The 21,657-nt window shown below is 39.1% G+C and overlaps 1 protein-coding gene across 4 annotated transcripts in view; it reads left to right on the top strand.

Annotated features, from left to right (window-relative positions):
* Positions 1-21,657, top strand: part of LOC122791745 (galactoside alpha-(1,2)-fucosyltransferase 2-like) — a 217,219-nt gene that overhangs the window by 99,182 nt on the left and 96,380 nt on the right. Inside the window, exon 1 of one of the 4 annotated variants that reach the window (XM_044059657.1) lies at positions 11,433-11,661. The exons of the other annotated variants lie outside the window; for them this stretch is intronic. The gene's annotated coding sequence lies outside the window, so the exon portion shown is untranslated. Of the gene's footprint in view, positions 1-11,432; positions 11,662-21,657 lie in introns of those variants that run through there. 4 annotated transcript variants of the gene reach the window in all.

Genomic DNA, 21,657 nt, shown 5'->3' on the forward strand with positions numbered 1-21,657 from the left:
TGCATGCACTTAATTCCAAGGAAAGCACATAACATTATCATATGCCCCTTCGCTGGAAAGCTGCATTAACATTTGTGGTAATCCAGGGGGACGGGCCACTGCACTGATTATACATCATCAGCCTCCTTTTTTCCCATTTTCTAGATGGGGTCAGGGTGTCGGGTCAACTGTCACTATCTCTGCCGATTCAGTGCCACTCTCCTGACTACTTCAACAGTCAAGTCTGATTGTCTTAGGTCTTCTGTCGCACAATGCTTTCATGCCTTTGCTGGATGCATCCCATGTACCTTCAGCTTTGCGTTCCATTCCCCCTATCTTTTGCTGAAGTTTGTATCCAGGATCTGTTTGTTGTGCCACATCATCTGCACTCGACAGCTCTAGTAACCTGTCCTCTCCCACTTGTGTGTTAACGTAGTCCGTCGCCAGTATGTACAGAACAGGGCTCAGATCTGAACCCTGATGCCCACCCAGTCTTACTGGGAACCCCTCTGTGTCTCCAAATACTTCTCATACTTGTGTTGCTGGGTCCTTTTACATAGTCTAAGCCTAACAATGCTTACAGGACTTTGAACCACACGACTACACAAATCAACTTGTATGCTTTCTTAATGTCTAGGAAAGCCTAGTTGGCCCATCTCTATCTCTCGCCAACATCAGTCTCACTGCAAGCATCCAAACTGCTTCCTTTCCATCTTACTTTCTGCCACTCTGCACATTCATCAATCAATCCCTCTTCAGCACTTTCAGTGCAGTGTGACAGGCGTTTGATGCCTCTCTACTGCCCACAGTTGTGAATGTCCCCTTTGTTCTTGTACACTGGTACTAGAATGCTTATTCTCTTGTTATCTGGGATATGCTTATCTCCCCATACATCTATGAGAACTCTCAGGAGCCATTTCAACCCTAACCCAGCCCACTACCACCTTCAACATATGGCCAGGTTCCCTAACTCTCTCCTGACCTGTCACCTAAACATCAGGAGAATTAACAACAAGGTCCATAATCTTCATGCCCTTCTAACCACCTACTCACCTGATGTGCTGTGTCTTACAGAAACCTGGCTAAAACCAGGAACTAAAAATGGTGAGGTTATCCCACCAGGGTACAACATACTTAGACTAGACCGAAACACCAAGAAAAGTGGAGGAGTAGCAGTTCTGTTTAAAAACACAATAGATGTCATTCTAGCCCCACAGCAACCCCCCTTGTTTAATAATGCAGAAGCCCTAGTTAGCAAACTACAGCTTAACAAAAGTAAGTCTGTATTCATTGCCTACATTTATATCCCCCCCAGACAACAATGCAAATACCCTAGAAGACTTCCTCCAATGGCTTTCCAACACATACCCCCATGAAACTATGGTGTTAGGAGATGTTAATATTGACTGGAACAATTGTTCCTCTAAATCTCCCACCACCCATATAAACCTTCACGGTTATACCTAACCTATATCCTCACCCACCAGAATAAATAAATCCAACTACAAAAGCAGTATCCTGGACTGGATTCTTATCAACAATCACCCAGACCTGTATAACACGGGTACCCTCCTAGATGATATAAGTGACCACATACTCACTTATATCATTAAGCATAAAGTATATAACCACCACCACATTCTATATAAATCTATCAGAAACAACAAGAACTTTAACTCCACTGACTTTCAGAATGAACTCAGAGCATGCAATTGGGCCATACTTAAAGAACTTCCACTAGATGATGCTATAGCCTACTTTAACTCTAAATTCCTCTCCATTCTAGATTCCCACCTCCAAAGACCCACTTGAATCATATTAAATTCCGACAACTAAGGAATGATTCCAAGAAAGCCACACTGTTAGACAAAAAAAACTTCTATCAACACCTTCAACAAAAACACCAGAACAAACCTCAAAAATGTTGGGCCGGTATAAACAAACTGCTCTACTTCCACCCCCTCAACTTGCGACCTTAAAACTCCAGAGGAAACTGCTAACGTCGTTAACAACTTTTTTACCAAAACCATCCAATCACTAGCTAGCCAACTACCCCCCACCAGCCTCTTTCAAAGCTCCTCCACAACCACTACCCCACTCCCTTTCGCCTTCCAACCTGTACCTACATCCACCATCCAATCTCTAATTAACAAACTAAAGCCCACTACCGTGGCAGCTGATCTCCTCCCACCAGAATATTTACAAAAAGGGGCAGATGCCATTGCATACCCTGTCTTGTTCATAGTAAACCACACCTTGTCTGAAGCCACTATCCCCTCTCTCTGAAAGGTTTCCCATGCTATTACCCTTCATAATGAGGGAATTCTTTAGACCTCTCAAACTTCCGACCAATAGCCATACTATCACCACAGGCCAAAATTATGGAAAAGTGTGTTCACAACCAATTAATGCACTATCTCACCCAAAATAAACTACTGGCCAACTCTCAGCATGGCTTTAGGCCACACCACAGCACCACATCAGCCCTCTTATTCTTCTCTAACTCTATCAATATCAGCTGAAACAATAACAGACTTACCTCTGCTCTCTTCCTAGATTTCTCTAAGGACTTTGATATGGTCAGTCATCAACTGCTTCTCTGTACTCTGAAAGAACTGTCACCGAATAATAGCTCTATTAATTGGTTTTAATCTTACCTGTCTGATAGACAACAAGCAGTTTTATGGCAGAATACCCTATCCACACATCTACCCATTACTCTAGGAGTCCCCCAAGGCTCCATACTAGGACCACTACTCTTTTCAGTCTTTATCAGTGACCTACCCACCATCACTCCCAAGGCCACCTGTATCCAATACGTGGACTACTCTACTTTAATATGTACCGCCTCCTCCTCAACTGAGCTTATGACCCTAACCTAACCCAGTTCACAAACTGTCAGCTTCTATTAAACCCCAACAAAACTAAACTGCTCATCTTTTCCCCCACCTGCAAATCCTCCTCACCATTCTTTACTATAAGTCCCAACAATGGCACAATTATATCCCCAGATACTCACACACAACTCCTGGGCGTCACAGTCGATAACACCCTAAAATATGATATCCATGTCAATCAAGCCATCAAATCTGTCAACAAAAAACTGGGCTCCCTATACAGGATCAAACCTTTCCTCAATCCTTTTGCAAGAACTACTATCACTCAGTCCCACCTACTTTCTGCCCTCCTCTGTGCCTCCCCCCTCTTCACTAACCTGAACCAAGCCACCCTTACCAAATTTGCTAGTTGTTACAACCATATTGCTAGATTTGCTATAGGTGCTACCTCTAGGACCCACCATTGCATCAACCTAACTCAGCTAGGATGGCTGGAGTGGCCCAGTCTTCTCCAATACAACCAACTTGTAATAACCCACAAAATTCTATATCAACCTGAAAAAACACCAGCATTAAATAAGATCATCAAACCATACAGCAACCTGAGGTCACTACGCTCTGCTGATAAACTTCTGGTACAAACAACTAAGAGCATAAATGTGGCTGGGGACTCTGTATTTATCAACTCAGTAGGCAAAACTTGGAATATGCTATCTGACGAACTTACTCACCAGTCCTCCATAATCCAGTTCAAAAAAGCCTCAAACTACACTTCCAACAGCATTGGCAATGTCCCTGCTTAAACCCCGACTAATCACCACCCACTGTTCCTGCAAACTCTCCCTAAGCATTTCAATCATAAATTCTAAAAGTGTATGAATTCTTGATGGGACTTGTGTGTATTATTGTCTGAAACTGAAGCCTCATGATTTTTATGTTGTCTACTATGTTTTATCTAAGTTTGTAACCCTACTGAAAACTGCATATTATACTTATCTCTAACTGTTTCTATAGTTCCTAATGTATTTGTACTCTGCTTTCTGGAGCTTTTCTCCCTGGGCCTCTGCTGAAAATGGACATATATCCAGTCTGACTTTCCCAGTAAACAAATGTAAAATAAGTAAATAAACTCACCCAACATCTTGATCATATCTGCTGTAAACCTGTCTTAGTCTGCTGCTTTCCCTGATTTCATTTTTATTAGTGTTCTTATTTTTTCTATTGCAGGGTCTTTCTTTTTTTCATCATAGGCTGTGGGATTTTCTTCATTCAAAGCTTCTGGAAGTACCGTTTCCATCTGCCTTTGATATCTTGTGGACTGGAGAATGGGTTGCGGTTAGCATCCCTTATGGTGTCTGATAACTGTCTTTTCTGTCTTTGAACATGGTTAGCATGGCAGTTAAAGTCTTTGCCCGCCACGTGCATGGTACAGAGTTAGATTCTAAGCTCTAGCCAATGCCTGTGCAGAGTTTGCATATTTTCCCTTTGTCTCTGTAGGGTTCCTCACACTTTCAAAAAGCATGTTGGGTGTTTCCACCTCATACTCACCCAAAATTCTGAATGGAGTCATGAGCAGCATCACTGACTCTTATGTGGTGCCTAGTAGTGGAAGAGTTCTGTAGACTGACTATTTTAGCCATCAGCTGCAGTACACAGTATCCTGTATGTAGGAGAACACATATCACAGACTGTGCCCTTTGTCAGGGCTGGCCACTCAAGAGGTGTAAGAAAAAACTATCTGTAGGTGCTTTAGTCCACCTCAATCATTTGAGCCCCTCTTGAAAGATGACAGCCTGCTCCAGAAGTGAAGGAGATGCTGAGTGACATGCCTTGTTCTCCACTGTGTTATATTACCTAATGATGAAGATTTAGGTCCCCAGTTCTGGTATTTGTGGAACTATTTGACTTTATTTTATTTATTTATTTACACTTTGTTGATCAGATTAGTCCCACTAGGCCGATGGTCTCTGTTCAGTGGAGACCCAAGGTGGTATTCATATTGATTAGGGGAAGTTTGGCCAGGGACAAGGAATCTTCCTGTACTCTTTTCAATAAGTTCCATGGGATCTTTTACATCCACCTGAGCTACCACAGACTCTGGCAGATGGGTAGTGAAGATACAAGAGGTTTGGAACAACTGGGTCCCTAATAGCAAAAAAGCAAGTCATAGATCTCCCTTCAAGAGGCCATGAGGCACTGAATAAAGGGACAGTACTTTCAAATCTTTCTTGGTACCCCAGAATTTTGAAGCCTATTATCTTCATACTTAGGAACCTCTGGGGTCTTTGAGATATTTTATGTGATTTTTGAGGGACATCTGAAGTATGCATTGTACTCAGTAATTGGTATTTTGGTGATGAATATAAGGAAACAATGATTTATTTATATTTGGTGATATTCCCTTGCAAATTAGTTGTGCCATGCAGAAGGGTTTCCTAGCTGTTTTGCCATGTGCTGATCAAAGAAGAGTGAAGTATTGACCCATGTTCCAGGACCTCTACCAACAACCTTGATTTGAAGTGGGATATTGTCTGTTCTGTATGTTGTGGGGCACTATTGTTTGTCAAATGTGACAATATTGCACTTTTTTTGCTTTTAATTTGAGCCTATTGATATATCATGGTGACAGCACGATACCCCGACCCCATGTAGAAAAATGGGAAAAAAGGAGCTGATGATGATGATGATGATTGGTGCATCATGCATTTTGTGCAAGTTCTTGCTGAAGGTTTAGTGTGTCCGAGGGGGATCTGACAGTAACCACAGATCTTGGTTTGCAGTCAGAAAAATGAATGCCAAAATTGAGAGATTGCCAGCATTGAGTCATGGGGAAGACTAACCGTAGATAATGCTGTAACACTTTAATAACACATTCTTATCCATACTGCTGGTCACCTTCATGTTTTCAGGTGAAACACCCACCACTTGCATTTTGAGTTCTCTCTTTTAGCCAGTTTGCTATCCATCTTATGTTATAGGGATCACATTTTAAAGTGTTAAGTTTATTAACAATGTCAGCAGGGGATGTACTTCTCAACAGTCCAGATTTTCAAAGAATTTAAGTGTAATTTGGATGAGTGGATGGGAAACCATGAATTCCCCCTGGGAGGTTCACATGTGTCTCTCTGGCAGTAGTTGTTTACTTAGTTCCACTTAATACCTTGATATTCTTGGGAACAAGGGTTGTACTTGGCTAGGCTTGTAAGGACTCAATGATTCTGTTTCTAGGTTTTCTTCCTCATATTTTGGTCTGTTCCTCATAAAATGTGAGGTTTTCTGGCAAATCACTGAGGACTGAAGTCATTAAATAATGGAATACATATGAGATTCAGACTTTATACCCTTCAAAAATGCACACTAATATTTTATTCTAACAACTTTCTAAGTTTGTAAGACCAATATTTAAAAGTTCTCCCTCTTTTTGGGCCCTTGTCCATTATTTTTGTCTGTGTCTAGATTTCTTCCGCTAAGTAGTTGTGAGGTGTACCTTGGGGTATGGTGTCAAACATCTTATTCAGGTTAACATATGCCATGTGAGCAGCATGAGTGCTCTTGACAGCCTGAATAACCCGTTTAAAGAAGTTAACCAAATTCATTACATAAGGTCTCCGCTTGACAAAGCCAAACTGCTGTTGATGAAGTCGGATGAGATTTTTGGTATTATAGTTTATTAATAAGAACGGCAATAACAAACTTATATCCTCTGCCCTCTTTCTTGATCTATCGAAAGCCTTCAATATGGTTAATCACCAGCTTCTACTCTCCACCCTGGACAACCTACATCTTGACAACCAAGCCCTAAGCTGGTTCAAGGATTATCTCTCAGGTAGGCTACAAGCTGTCCAGTGGCAAAACAGGCTATCTGACCTGCTCCCAAACACCATTGGTGTTCCTCAGGGCTCGATACTTGGTCTCCTTCTCTTTTCCATATTCATAAATGATCTCCACTCTGTCATCCCTAAAACTACCTGCATTCAATACGCAGATGACTCCACTCTGATCTGCTCGGACGCCTCTCTCTCAAAACTACAAACAACCACTCAGCATTGTTTTACAATAGTTGAAAAATGGTTCTCCGAGCTGAAACTCATACTCAATCCGTCTAAAACCAAACTGCTTATATTTTTCCCCTCTGTATCCACACCCCCTGTGAAAGAACTTCCTATTCCAATCAACATCTCCTTCCGTGTTGTATCCATCAATGGCACCATCATTGACCCTGTCTCTAGTATCAAACTATTAGGCGTCACCATTGACCATAAGCTCAAATTTGACGTTCACATTACCCAAACTATTAAAACTGTTAACAAGAAACTCGGGTCCATGTACAGAATAAAGAACTTTCTAACCCCTACTACCAAACTTGCTATTGCTCGCACCCATCTCCTTTCCTCCCTCTTGTATGCCTCCCCAGTACTCTCTTTTCTCAGAAAGCGAGAACTCAATATGCTTACTGTTGCCTATAATCATATTGCCAGATTTGTAACTGGAGCACCTTATCGAACCCACCACTGCCTTAACCTTAAGAAAATTGGCTGGTTGGAATTGCCCAATCTTCTCAAACACAATCAACTCACTGAAGCTTTCAAAATAATCAACCATCCAGATAGAACCCCATCACTGATCAGTATATTGACCCCCTATACCAATCTTAACTGCCTTCGATCCTCAAGCAGTGTTCAAATACTCACCATTAAATCAAAGAATATGGGTGGTGATGCTCTCTACGCTAACTCCATTGGAAAGCCCTGGAATTCCCTTCCAAACCACCTAAGAAATTTGACCTCACTTAATCAATTTAAAAATAATCTCAAAGAATATCTTAAATCACACTGGCTATGCCCCTGTTCCGAACCAGACTAACTTATCGACCCCTCTCCACCTTTGACTCCACCCCTTCTCAGAGCTCATTACCTTTAACTCTTGCCTTCACAATGCTACCATGCAAAATCTTGCTTTAGACTATGTGTATGTCCTATAATCAGCATGTATAGCCTTTTGTATTGTTTTTTTTTTTATCCTATGTTAATCCTTACTATTTTGAGTTGAAATGTAAAATGTCTTGTCATTTTGTTGGAGCTTTTCTCCCCGGGCCTCTACTGAAAAAGGACATGTATCCAGCTAGACTAGTCCGGTCAACAAATGTAAAATAAATAAATAAATAGGTCAGTTATTGTACATTCCAACTATAGATTGTCAAGCTAATGGGTCTGTAACTACCACAGTCAGTAGTGGAAGCCACACTTATGAAATGGCATTATTACTGGAGTGTGACGAACTTCAGGGGTATAACCAGTAGCTAAGGTTATGTTGAACAAGGCATTAGTACTGGTCATTAAACAAAGAGCTACATTGTTAGGCTCCATTGCATTTAGTAATGGAAAGCATCTTCAGTACATGTTCTTTAGTGATGATTGGGTGTTTGAGTGATTCAGGAATATGCAGATTTTGGATAGAGGTTTCTGGGGTAAAAACTGGCACTGAATTTGTTCACTAGTATATTGGCTACATCTTTTGGGCAATACTTAACTGTAAAACATCTGTGATGACTGGAAATACCTGCATGATTTCAGAAGTGGTTTTATATTATTCGTATCAGTATTTAGCTCTTAAACTTCATACTACTGCAGCATTGTTTTGTTTTTGCAGAGAGAATAATCCACCCCATCCTCCATCTCCTATAATTTTGCAAGTCAGATAGCTTAAGTAATACCTAAACTAGGGAGTTAAATCCCTACCAGCATATACATAAAATACACATGACAGATAAATGTATTACCAAATGCTTACCCCACCTCTGGAACAAACTTCCCCTTCAATATAAATAATGTGGTACCCTAGTATCCTTCAAATCACACCTGGATGATTGGAGGGGAACCAATACATTTACTCTGGCACTGACCTGCTTTGACCTTCTTGAAAGGGGAAATGCAGCATGTGTGGGCATTGACAAAGCATAATGCGACTCATTTGTCTCATATTTCCTATGATCCCTTTAGCAATCAAGTCTCACTAAACAAAAAGCTGCCTAATCCTTGGAGAAGAATTAATATTATTATGTTGTTCATACATTTTTCTGTAATCAGGTTTCTAACAGAATAAGACCTGCTGATGTTTTTGTTGTGGTGACAAAATATTTACTAAGAAATGAGATGGGAAATATTTTATAGATATTTTAATGTCCTAAAACTTTGGAAGTCAGTAAAATGTGTGTGTTTGTTTTTAAAGAAGCAACAAGTATGATCACTCATTTTAGAGCTCCTGCTTTTCCTATTTCCAAATGAAAACATTAGTCTTTGTCGACCGACAGAGGCGTGCTTTTCATTTTTTTCTGCATGTGAATGTAGCATTTAATATTAATCGTTTCTAAAGGAGTTTGATCCAAAATGGTAACCCTGTGAGTTGTCATTTCTTTCTGAATAACTGACTTCCCTTTTTATTTTAACTTAGCGCAGTCTTTACTAGTTTAGACAAATTGCATTGTTTACAGCACTGCATTTTCCCCATGCAGCCTCCACATGTCATATTTATTATGGTTGAGTGTACTATGAATAACTAAATAATTATGGTTGAGTACACTAGCGGTCGAGTGGGCGTTCGAAAGATATGCGTTGAATGGGCGTGCCTTCGTTAAAGGTTGGGCGTCGGGCTGGCAACTTGACACCATAAAAAACAACTGCCAATCATTAGCGGACCGGAGTTCCGCTGTGGCGACCCCTAACTGGGAAAAGCCGAAAGACAAACAACAACAACAACACTAGTAATAACTAAATTACTGGTTTACACACAGGCTACCAGTCAACACTTAGTATGCTGGAACCAGTTTTATCTGACTCCTTGGATCAAAAGTATAAACAAGCATGTTGTGTGCCATTTACTAAATTATAGCAGTATACTGGAACTCTCTAGTAAACTGTAAAGCATAGTAACTAAGTGTTCTGATGCAGTAAAAGTGATTTTAACTAATAGTAAAACTGAAGGCAGGAATACAAACAATGTCAAAGAAACTCAGAAGACTCCAAGAACATCCAAAAACAAACTGCCATTTATTTTAGGATAATTTGTTAAAATCCACTTTAAAAGTAGTACAAAATCCACTTAAAAGTTGCACAAGTGTTTAGTCTTCCTCAAGATACAAAGACTTTTTCAAATGCCACATTATAACTTATGAGCCAGTTTAAAAAGTGAATGAACAAGTCACATATTTACCTTTGCCTCTATTTGTTAAAGGAGGGTAGTCTTTAACTCCATCATAAATTAAGATACTTAAAAGGGACAAAGTGTTCATTAAATAAAATTATTATATTACTAAGATGTAACAAAACTTAATATATATAGGACAAACCTCATACAATACTTAGATGTTAAAATAAGCCCTGATTTTACCACATTTATATTTTAAAATCTTTAAGCTTAAGTAAACAACTAATAGAGGAAACCTCATTAAATCCTGGTGTGTGTGCTGTCAAACAATGTTAGTTTCATTACCACTTACTCACTCGATTGGGCAAATTAAAAACATTCTAAGAATTGGACCATTATAAATGAAAACCCAGAATGGAGAGTTAAGCTGGGAGAGAAACCTGCTGTCATCTGTAGAAGAGGAATGACATTTAAAAAAGTATTTTGAACTATGAAACATGAGATAGGGCAGAAAAAAAAAACAGCTAGTATGCATAGAAGTGGGTTAAACTGGGAGAGAAGCCTACTGTCATCTATAGAAGAGGAATGGCATTTAAAAAGTATTTTGAAACTATGAAACATGAGACAGGGCAGGAAAAAACACCTGGTATACGTAGCTATGGGGCATGTAACTTTTGTGATCACATACCTGTAAGCAACCACATTCATGCGAAGAAGGAGAGATTTGCTGTAAAAAGGAGATACAGTTGTTTGAGCGTGGGGTGTGGTATAGGTGGCTGTTTTCCAAGAATGTCCTAGTTTCTATGTAGGCAAAACAGAGCGGATGCTCAGGGAATGAATGCAGGAACATTTATATGACATTCGTAGAAAAACGAATACTGATGCAGACAGTAGTGAAACACATTGCTTATTTCCCTGGGCATGCATTTAAATTTGTAGTGCTTAAACAACTACTGATAAGTCCTGGGGTGGGGTGGGGGCATGGAGATTAGTTTTATAACAGAAAGAACTTCACTGGCAGCTGTGAATTAATGTAGCGTGTACACCAGGACCTTATGAGGTTTCCTCTATTAGTTTACTTAAGCTTAAAGTTTTTAGATGGCAAAATAGGCTCCAATTTTAGCACATTTAACATCTAACTATTGTATGAGGTTTGTCCTATATATTATGTTTTGTTGCAGCTTAGTAATATATTAGTTTTATTTAATGAACAGTTTGTCCTTTTTAAGTATCTTAATTTATGACTGAATTAAAGACTACTTCTTCTTTAAGAAGTAGAGGCAAAGGTAAACATTTGTTTTTTTAAACTGGCTCATAAGTTACAATGTTGCATTTGAAAAAGTCTTTGTATCTTGTGGAAGCCGAAAGCACTTGTGCAACTTTTAAGTGGATTTTGTACTACTTTTAAAGTGGATTTTAATAAATTATGCTAAAATAATCGTCACTTTGTTTTTGGATGTTCTTGCAGGGTTGCAGCCTTCTGAGTTTCTTTGGCATGGTTTGCATTCCTGTCTTCAGTGTTACTCAGTTTCTGACTTGTGGTTAGAATGGCAGTAGGAAGTTCGAATTCACAGCCATTATTTCAGGAACTGGAACTGCAGAATCTACAACAAATCTTACGCTATTAGTTCAACAATTAACTCAAATACCGGATTCTGTTTCTTCCCCAAATATATGAGATGACAACTCTGTAAGGGCACAGGTGAGTGTTTATCCTTTTATCCCATTTTTAATGCTGCTAGAACTAGGGACATGCCTGCTTCTAGTAGTAGCAATATTTTACCTCACGTTGTAAGTAATGGGGTCAACAGTTTGGAACATAGTGCAGCACCGAATATTAAATAAAGACTTACTGATTAGGAAGCTTGACTTTGGACAGTCTTTTCCTAGGAATAACAACAATATAGGTGAATGACTTGATGAATTTGAGTATACACTTCTGAAGATTTGTAGTTGATTCCCTTACTTTGATTGTGTGGGTTCTATCAGTAAGCCAGTTTGCTACCCATCTAATGAGGTAAAGGTTTATCCCTAGCTGAGTAAGTTTGTTGAAGATGCCTGAGTGGGGGATGGTGTCAAATGCCTTGGCTAAGTTGAGGCAGGCAGTTTGCACGGAATTCCCCTCATCCAGGGCCTTGATGACTGTTTCAAAGAAGTCCACCAGGTTTAGCAGACATTATCTCCCTTTAACAAAGTTAAACTGGGTAGGATCAAGTACCTGGAGACTGCCAATGTCCTTGTTTATGAGGTCCATGATACTTTCCATGACCTTGCAGATTAAGTTAGTCAGGCTAATGGGTGTATAGTTCCCAGGGTCTGTAGAGGCACCACTCTTATGTAATGGGATAACAGTGGCTGTCTTCCATTCGGCTGGGACAAAGCCTGTGGTTAGACTATGATTGAATAGGGTACCCAGTGGTGCTGCTAGTTCATGCTGAAGCCCATGTAGAATGCAGCCTGGGATGTTATCTGGTTCTATGGATGCAGTGTTTTTGGCCTTAGCGAGGGCATTTATGACCTGCTTGTTAGAGACATAAGATGGAAGAAAGGTGTTTGGGATGTCCTGGTTAACTCTGTGGGAGGACAGAGGGGTGAAATTTTCACCAAACCTATCTGCTAGCAGGTTTGCTATGTTGACAGTATTGGTATATGTGGTACCATTAACCACCAGTTTGGCACAAATCTGGGCCTTTCCTCTAAGGTTGTGGATGTAACTAAAGAAGGCCTTATGGTTGCTTTTGTTGAGGTAGCTAATTTTGACTCGTAGTTTGCTTTGGAGGATTTCATAAGAAGTCTTATTTGTTTGTTTAAGCTGAGGAGGAATTGTTTCCAGTTTGGGACCTGCTCCTTCTTACTCTTAGACAGTGTTTTTTTCCTATTATTGTAAAGTCTGTTAATGGCAGAAGTCTACCAGATAGATTTGTTTTTCCTAAGGACCTTGTTTTGGTCCTTTCTGGTATTGCCAAATCCATGCAGCTATACAGGTGCTTGCATAGAGCCTTAGTTTAGAGTTCCACATAGTTGTCTGTTTCGACAGGGGAGGGAGGTGATACGAAACTGTTTATACCAGCCCGTAGGAGGGTATAATCTGCTTTGGATAAGTTTCTCTGATTGGTCCATCATATTGTTACCTAACGATATCACCAGGTTAAGTTCCAGTGCCGGCTGATATTCCAGATATCATTAAAATGATAAACTGATAAGGTGATCCTACAGCATTATGAAGCTAAACAAAATCATTCCAATTTAAAAGGTAAAAAAAAAAGAGAGAGAACCCTCCCACCACCACCAAATAAAGCAGTACGAAATGGATAAAAACAGACATTCGAGCTTGGTGCAGAAGTGCAATAAAAAAGTACGGTCCTGACCCAGCTCTGCAGTGTTCGGTACCAGATTTACAGTTCTATAACATCAGTAAGTATTTTGTTGCTGCAAGAGACGAAACATAAAAATGCATACTAATATTATGGAATTGTAAATGGGATATCATATTGCCTACTTAGAGATGATCTCCGCTTGATTTGTAAGAGCCATGTCTGACCCAGCTCTGGTAGAAATGCTACATCTAAAGAAATCTCAATCATGCCACACCACACACTCCAAAGACCTCAACCTCATTACCACAATCAACAGAACATGCTGGAAGGACAGGTTCCTCACCCAAAGACTGCCCATGCTCTGGAATAGACTTCCCATACATGTCAGAGTACCTCTCTGTCCCTCTTCAAGAGAAATCTTGACGAGTGCATGGGTAATAGAAAGTTCACCATGGGGATCACTTCAGTGGCTCTACTTGATAGAGGCACTGGGAAATAAAGTTGGGCAGCACGATGCCAGGGCACTTCTATGGGCTAGGCTTGTAAAGGCTCCAGGGCCATTAGCCTAGTACACTCATATGAATGTATGAAGGAGGGATGCATCACCAGGAGATTTTTTATTGATTCTTCAAAGAATAACTAAACTAGGTCAACCATTGTCTGTTAATGTGACCCCTTCCCCAGCTGATCAAAGCACTTCCTATAACAAAGAGGTGCATGAAGGAATTTAACATAGCCACTTTAGCAGCAGTACAATGCTTTCTTTAAATGAAAGTGTTGATTGCTGGTTTGAGTGCCTCTACCAGGTGTGACTAGAAATCGTTTCTTAAACAATGACATGACAAATGACTACGTTTAACTAGAAATCAGTATTTCAAGAATGCACAAAGTTGTACTCATTTTTTCAAAATAGTTTAGTACCCCTTGCAGATTATTGTACACTATAGCATACATAGAGTATGCTTGCCAGCACCCTTAGTCCTGAAAATAAATGCAGAACAGTTGGAGACTTTGGTTACTCAGCAGAAGCATGTCTTACACTTTGACCTCTCCACCTTGATAAGTTACCTTGACCTAACCTTTTGTACTTGTTTTATAAGAAGTAAAATGTTTCCATTTCAAAGGATAATCTTAATAGGGGAATCCTAGTTTTGACTGTGAAACAGAAATGGCAGTACTGATATTGCTTTATGCTTGCTACAAGTTGGCATTTTTGTTGGTCTTTTAATAACTAGTTTTGAAGAAAGTTTTGAATACCCTGAAACTGAATACTGTGTACTTGGTTTGGGGTGTGCAGTCATTCAGTTACATGTTGTAATACTGAAAGAATTAGGTAAGTGTCAGTCTTTTTTTCTGTTTTTAAATCAAACTGTACTTCTCAGCCTGTAGTTTAAATCCCAGAATATTCAGTTTTTCATCGATATTCTATCTTTTTTCACAGAAATTCTTCAGCTGCCCTTCAGTATTTAATACAGTCAGTATCTGTAAAACACAAAACAAAAAAATGCATATTAATTATCAGTCATTTACTGCAACAGTACCTTTTCTTTTTTCAAACTCACTACATGCCTTTTCTACACCGTAAGCTTGCTGAAAGAAATGCTTTTGTAATTTTCCAGTCTTATTTTATACTTATTCCATTTAGAGTTAGTAGTTTGTCTGTTTAATCAACCTATTATATTTATTTGGTTAGTCATAGTACTGTTTCTGTTTTTTTCTTTCCTTCCTGCCTCCCATATTACTTACAATTGTTGATTCTTGGATCTGTTTCCATTATCAAAATGTTCCTTCCATTGCTGTACTTTCCCTCATAGCTATCTGTAGTGTTACTGACTATGTAAATTCACATTCAGTGCATCAGATTACTTCAGGGTTTGCCAAAACTGCCATCTGTGCCCAATCGGTAAAGTTGGTGTTATATATTAGAGGAGCACAATCTGCACTGAAGTTATACTGGTTTATGGATGTACTGAATATTTCATTGTTAAGGATGAAGAGGGGCATGTGTCAGCAGATAAATTCAGCCACTATTCTGTGATTTATGCTGATGTTTATTTCCAGGATTAGGATTCAGTAAAGACATTGAAGTTTCCCCTTGTGGGGCCCATACCTCTGAACCTAGAAATATCAAAAATCTGGACAAAGGCCCATGAAAATAGGTACAAATCTGTACGCTGATTAACTTAACATTTGCATACATGATTGTGTAACCCCGCCCACTCCTTTAGAATTGTGGGATACCAACTTCCAAATGCAGACTGAAGAACAGACATATGGCCCCAGCCCAGACCCTGTAGTAAATGGTATATGTTCAATACACAATCAGATTGAGCGTAAAATGCCACTTGACTTGTGCAGAGCAATAACCAAAGAACTAGCAAATAACCAGCACTTACACATGTAAAATGCAATAACAACCAAAGAACTAGCACTTGAGTGAGTGAGATTACTTGCAGGGCAAGAAAGGAAAGCAAAAATAACCAAAGAACTAGCAAAAGTGAGTGTTAAACTGTCAAATGCAAAGTACATTACCTTAAGCAGAGCAGTAAGTACATATTCAAAAGCAGTTTGTCTAAAATGAATAAGTTATATAAAGTTTATTTTGGAGAGGATATGCAACACATGGGTTATGTTGCTTTTGGAAATAGAGCATATATTATGTGGAATTTGTAGGTGACAAATTGTGTTGGAGTAATAAATAGTAAGTAGGTAGATCTCTTCACATGTGGTTAAAGTCAATGTTAACAAAACAATGGAAATTGCACACAAAGAAACTTCATGAAAGCATAAAAGATTAATGGACAAAAATATAACCACTCACCAGTCACCACCCTGGTCAGATACCTTAAAGTGTCAGACACATCTAATATGGACAAGATTACACTGGAATTTATAATATAAGTTCTGGGAATTATTCTATTTAAATTAATTTCACATTTTCTTTTTGAAAAAATTAAATATAAAAACAATGCTTATTTATAATATTTACAGACCTTTAATAAATACTGTTTAAGAAAAAAAGCAAGTCAACAGCATTGTCATACACTAACATACACTATTCCAGCAAAAGCGTCTCTATGTATGCTTTCTTTTCATTCCGCCTCCCAATGTTAGTGAAGTGCGAGCTACTGCAAGGCATGCTTATAGATGTCTTTCATTATAGCAGGCCCTAAAATGATGGTTTACTGAGCTTAACTCTGTTGTTTCTTCATTGCTTTAGATACCTGCAAAATACTGCAAACTAATTATAAACAGGCACTTTGTTCAGCTGTGATCTCATGTATTGTCACTGAAAGGTAGCAGCACTTATAAATATTTATTTATATTATGACTGAGATGAGTGGTGTGGGCTTAATGAATATACTGTAGCCTGCAACCTTCTTGATAGCTGGAAAGAAATTTCAAAGGCCATTTGGAATTACCCTACATCATAATATAATGTTTTTTGATTTAAGTATTTGTGTAGATTCAGGCAGTGTGCATGACATTCAGTAATTTCAGTTGGGAAGTAATGGAGCTGTTGTAACATAGAATATAGCTGCCATTGGAAAAAAACATTTAAAGTTAGTCATGCAGTGTCTGCATGTTTTAGATCTAGGACATTTTTCAGTCGTACTTTACTTGCTGGTAGTTCTGTATGAATTATTACATATCAGCAGGGTTCTCATTATATACTACAGTCATTCGAAAACACAAGAAACCTCAGGTAAAGTTTACAGCATGATGTTTGTGTGTGCCTGCAGATGTTTTGCAACTTTGAATTTCTATAAATATTTTCCTGCCGCGTCTATTGTTCAGAAAATTAGAAATTTTAAGTTTTTTTCCAGCAGATACTTTGCTGTTTTTAATGGTTCTTCTTAACAGCCTGCAGATTTCAACTTCAAAATGTAATACTTTTTATTCCCATTCACAAAGTATTTTTAGGTAGGCCAGTGCATAACACTCAGAAGTGCATAACACTCAGACTTGAACCAGATTGAGTGTAAAATGCTACTAGTGCAGAGCAATAACGAATGAACTAGTCTAGCAAAAAGCAAATAACCAAATAACGATCACAGTAGCACTTGAGCGAGATTGTATTGCTGAGTCCTTAAGCGAGAGCAGCTGCAGACAGTACACTTATTCAAATTTCAAAAGCAGTTGCAACCAGAACTTTTCAACTTACTTTGCCTAAAAGTACACTTGCAGAACTGGAGCCCGCTTGTAATAACATCACAGCACAATGAGTGCAATGATCCCGCAATCGCATACATAAAAGGAAGACAGACTGATAAAATTCACGGAGGCTCGGACCGGTAAATTTAAATTAAGTAGAAATGGTTTGGCGGCAGCTATCTGCCTCATGCTGAGATCACCGAGCACGCCATTCATGCAATGACATCATGAACAGTAAAAAAAAAAAAAAAACCCTGGGGAATTCGGAAATTAAAGGGGCCACGTGGGAGTGGGGCCCTCAGCACAAAGTGTTGTCTCATGGGTAGAGCTGCATGCTAATGAGGCAGTCCCTTAGTTATGTGCTTTCCCTCAGAAATGCCCAACATTCACAATTTGCTCAGGCAAGCAATTCAGAGAATCTCTTAGCAGAGAAAAAATTTACTGTATAGGTAAAAAGGGAACTCCATAAAATCATGGTAATCACCTATTCACTACTGTGGGTGTACTAACAATGAAGGTAAGCTCAGCAAAGACTTGGGGCAGGAGCTATTTTTCTGCCTGTTTGTAGACAAGAGTGTATGTTTGTAGGAGCATAAATGTACCTGCATAAATGTGTGTGGGGGTTAGAAAAAAAATCAAGAGACTGGATGTGTGTGTGTGTGTGTGTGTGTGTGTGTGTGTGTGTGTGTGTGTGTGTGTGTTTACATGGCTGTCTGAATGCAGTGTGTGTGTGTGTGTGGGTGTTTGGGTGGCGAAAGCCAGGGTACATTTTTTGGCTAGGCTTGTATGGGCCCTAGGGCCGATAGCCTAGTACCTACCTATGAACCTGTGTGGGTGTGCATACAGACGTGAGTGTTGAGGGTGCCACTGGGGAGAATACTCTCATGGTCAGGCCTGACAAGACTAGTCTGCAATTCAGAAACGTGCTAATAAGATAATAATGCAATCTTTCTCACTGTGGCCATACCTGCCTCTGAATCACATTTTCTCACCTTCACACTAATTGACCAACCCATGCTTGGCAATTAACATGAGTGGTGAGCATTTTTCAGAATCCCAAGCTATGTATTCCAACTTTGTGGTTTGTCAGCAGATGGCTAACTGGCTACTGCTGGTTTGCTTTTTGCAGTTGCTGTTGCCAGCTCACCTTTGGTTTCGTCATTGTTGAAAAAATGATGGTAATCTTGAAAGTGTGTGACAAGATTAAAAGCCTTTTCCTGCTATTTTGGATGTTTGCTTTTCTGCAGTGGTAGACATTTTTTTCTTTTTTCAGGAGTGAAAGAGTGTACAAATAGTGAAAGTGATGCATTTTGCACTTATGGTTTTAAATGTAATTGCTTAGTCTCATACAGAATTTACTTTTGTATTCAAAACTCTTGTCAATTTACATTTCACAGCTAATTCTCTGCCCATGCCAATATACAGGGAATGAGTATTAGTATATTTGTGTAACTTCCAACGGCTCATGTATAGTGACCTGGGGATGCCTATGTAACTGATTGTTTTCTGGTCTCGAGGACTGGTCCATTTCGTGGTTCTTCCTGCTCCATTCGCCTCACTCTGCTCAGGCTTCAGACCTAAACATAGTACAAACTCAGCACTAATAACCTTTACTGATACCATCCATCACCTCAAAAGTGAAGGACAACTAGTCTCAGCAATTTTCCTGGATATATCAAAAGCCTTTGACACCATATCCCACCAACTGCTACTTAACAAACCTGCATCGTACAATCTCAATTCATCATCCCTAACATGGTATCACAGCTATCTAACAAACTGTCAGCAGGCTACAAAATGGGAGAACAAACTCTTCCCACTACTACCAGTATCCACTGGTGTACACCAAGGATCCATACTTGGTCCCCTGCTCTTTGGCATATTTACCAACAACCTAATTTCCGCCACCAAGCTTGCCAGTATCATCCAATATGCAGACGATTCCAGTCTTATCTGCTCATCCCTTTCCCCCCAAGAACTTCAACACAAAATGCAAAAATCTTTCCAGGACATTGAAAATTACCTCTCAATCCATCAACTCATCCTAAACCCAAATAATACTAAGTTAATGATTTTCTCAAACAAATTAGCCAAGCTCAGCTCAATACCTCTCTCTATTTTCTCCCCTAATGGATAAAAAAATTGAACCTACTAATCAGACACAGCTCCTAGGAGTAACGATAGATGACATACTAAAATTTGATAAACATATCTCCCTAACAATCAAAAAGGTGCATATCAAACCTGGGGCTCTCTATGGGGACCAAACCATACCTTACTAACCAAGCCAGACTAGCCACAGCTAGATCTCACTTACTATCTACCATTGTCTACTGCTCAAATATTTTCACCAACCTATGTAAGACAGTACCATAATAATCTTGGGTCCTGCTATAATAAAACAGCCAAGTTTGCAGCCAATCATCCCCATAATACTCATCATTGCTCCACTCTTCAGCAACTCAACTGGCTGGAACTTCACAACCTGTTAACACAAAACCAACTTACCTTTGCCCACAAAGTCATACACAACTCTAGTATGTGCCCTGCACTTTCAAGCCTGGTCCCACCCAACTTTAACTGCAGGTCCCTTAGGTCTTCCAACAGACTAATGCTGAAAGTTACCTAGTCTCACAGCTATCATGGTGACTCCCTCTATTCCAGTAAAATAGCTAAGGACTGGAGTGCTCTTCCTCTGCACATGCAAAACAATCCCAACATTTCTTCGTTAAAAATCATAAAGAACTATCTCAATAGCAACTGGTTCTGCTCCTGTATTTCACCTGGCTAATTTCTTTCTCCTGTTCTTCACAACTCTCTTCTAATGCACCTCTTGTTTGTACCTTTAAGCAGCTAGTGCTTATATCCCATGTTTTTTTTTATCAGATTTTGTTTATTTCTGATAGAGTTTTGATTATTCCAGCTATCAGTATCTCTGTATTATGTTATACTACATCTTTTCACAACTATTTGTTTTTTTAGTAATTTTATTTGCATTATTGTTAATATTTGTGTCATGACTATTTTGTTTTTCATAACTAAATTGTTTCTGTACTGTACTGGAGCTTTTCTCCTTGGTCTTCACTGAAAATGGGCTACTTGCTCAGTCGGACACTACCTGGTTAACAAATGTAAATAAATAAAATTATTCTGATAATACATAAGGAGTTATATTACTCAAAGGCAGACAATATTTTTTTCAGAAAGTATTTATTTTCTCATTAAATATGACAAACTTTTCCTGTCGAGAGATGAGGGATTTCAGCAGCTGGGCCTCTCTTTAATTCTTTAGGGAATGCAGGATCCTTCATGCTGGACCCTCAGTTAGAACTCTCACCTAATTATGTCTTTATGGTTGAAACAGTATGGGCTCCTGTTCAAGCTTTGTTCTCAGTTTAATAGAATTTATTCCTGCTGGAGTTTACACCTGCATGTTACTTGATGCAGGTAGCTAGCTAGACTAGATTTTTCTTTATCATTGTAAAGTGCATTCTGTGGCTGTTGGCAACATAGATACTTTGAAGGCATCTTTTCAATCATTTGGCATCATCTTTATTGGTGTTTGATATAGACTTACCAGATAGGGGCAATCTGGGGGGTTGTGACTGCATTGTTGCCCAATAATTTAAGGTGAATATCATTAATAGGTGTGGAGTGGCAAATGTATCTAAATGGAGAAAACCATGATGAGATATACTTGGAATGGCTTTTAAGTAATGATTTGTTAAGAAGGGAATAATGGATCTTTTTCACAAAATTCTATGATATACATTTGGCAAACATCTGAAATGTGGTTGAAGAGAGAAATAACATATAGCAGTAATCATCTCTATGAGAGAATGTGGAAAAATGAGAACCCCTGTTAGATCATATGCTACATTAAAATGTGTTTTGGATGTGGATATTGCTCTAATAAAAAAAGTTTTAGTGTATAAATACTGAAGGTATAGGGATGGGAGAGATTCCAAGTAAATTTCTTGTGCAGAAATGTACCTGATGCCGGTTCCATTATGCAATGTCATCCTTATGGACACTTTTTCTAATACTTTTGTTATGACAGGCGCACCTTTTTTTAGACACTGCATGTTGCTCCGTAGTGTAAATTTGATGATGCTCATTTAAAGGTATTTTGTACTCCCTTCATCTACAGGTTTCTGAGGAAGTGGTAGGGGCTATTGAGGTTCTTGTGTCTGACGATGCACCTGGCCCAGATTGTCTCGCCACCC

This window comes from Protopterus annectens, chromosome 17.part0 (assembly GCF_019279795.1).
Source record: "Protopterus annectens isolate FY-2018-M chromosome 17.part0, PAN1.0, whole genome shotgun sequence".
Classification (NCBI taxonomy): Eukaryota; Metazoa; Chordata; order Ceratodontiformes; family Protopteridae; genus Protopterus; species Protopterus annectens.